Here is a 408-nt window from a genome sequence, read left to right as displayed (position 1 = left end):
AGCAAGAACTCACAAGCTTGATGGCGACTTCTTCATTCGTTTGAAGATGAGTACCTAAATACAAGAAAAGGGATTGAGAAAATATCAAGAACATGATGTGAACGGAATGACTTGGGAGTAAAAGACGAACCGAGATGGATCTCTCCAAAAGAACCGCTCCCGATTTTGCGTCCGAGCCGAAACTTGTTCCCCACACGAGCCTCCATCAACCCCAAAGCCGACTCAAAAGAGGAAACTTTTATCCTCTATCGAAACCAAAATGCGTCTTTGAAGAAAACCCTTTAATCCAACGGAGTCAGAGCCGCAAACCCAGAATTATCTCAGGGAAAGAAGCAAGGAAAGATCGAATTTTCTGGGGAATTAGGGTTGAAACAGGGGAAAACAGAGGAACCCAATAGTCACCTTCTC

At 44.1% G+C, this 408-nt stretch overlaps 1 long non-coding RNA gene across 1 annotated transcript; it reads right to left on the bottom strand.

Annotated features, from left to right (window-relative positions):
• Positions 1-12: 12 nt before the first annotated feature.
• On the bottom strand, positions 13-402 carry LOC106322344. The gene is made up of 2 exons (XR_001266364.1): positions 131-402; positions 13-54 (listed from the first exon to the last, which is right to left on the bottom strand). It is a non-coding gene; the product is annotated as an uncharacterized LOC106322344 (long non-coding RNA).
• Between the last annotated feature and the right edge of the window lie 6 nt (positions 403-408).

Source organism: Brassica oleracea, unplaced genomic scaffold, assembly GCF_000695525.1.
Source record: "Brassica oleracea var. oleracea cultivar TO1000 unplaced genomic scaffold, BOL UnpScaffold16487, whole genome shotgun sequence".
Taxonomy (NCBI): domain Eukaryota; kingdom Viridiplantae; phylum Streptophyta; class Magnoliopsida; order Brassicales; family Brassicaceae; genus Brassica; species Brassica oleracea.
This window is presented reverse-complemented; position numbering and strand designations above follow the sequence as displayed.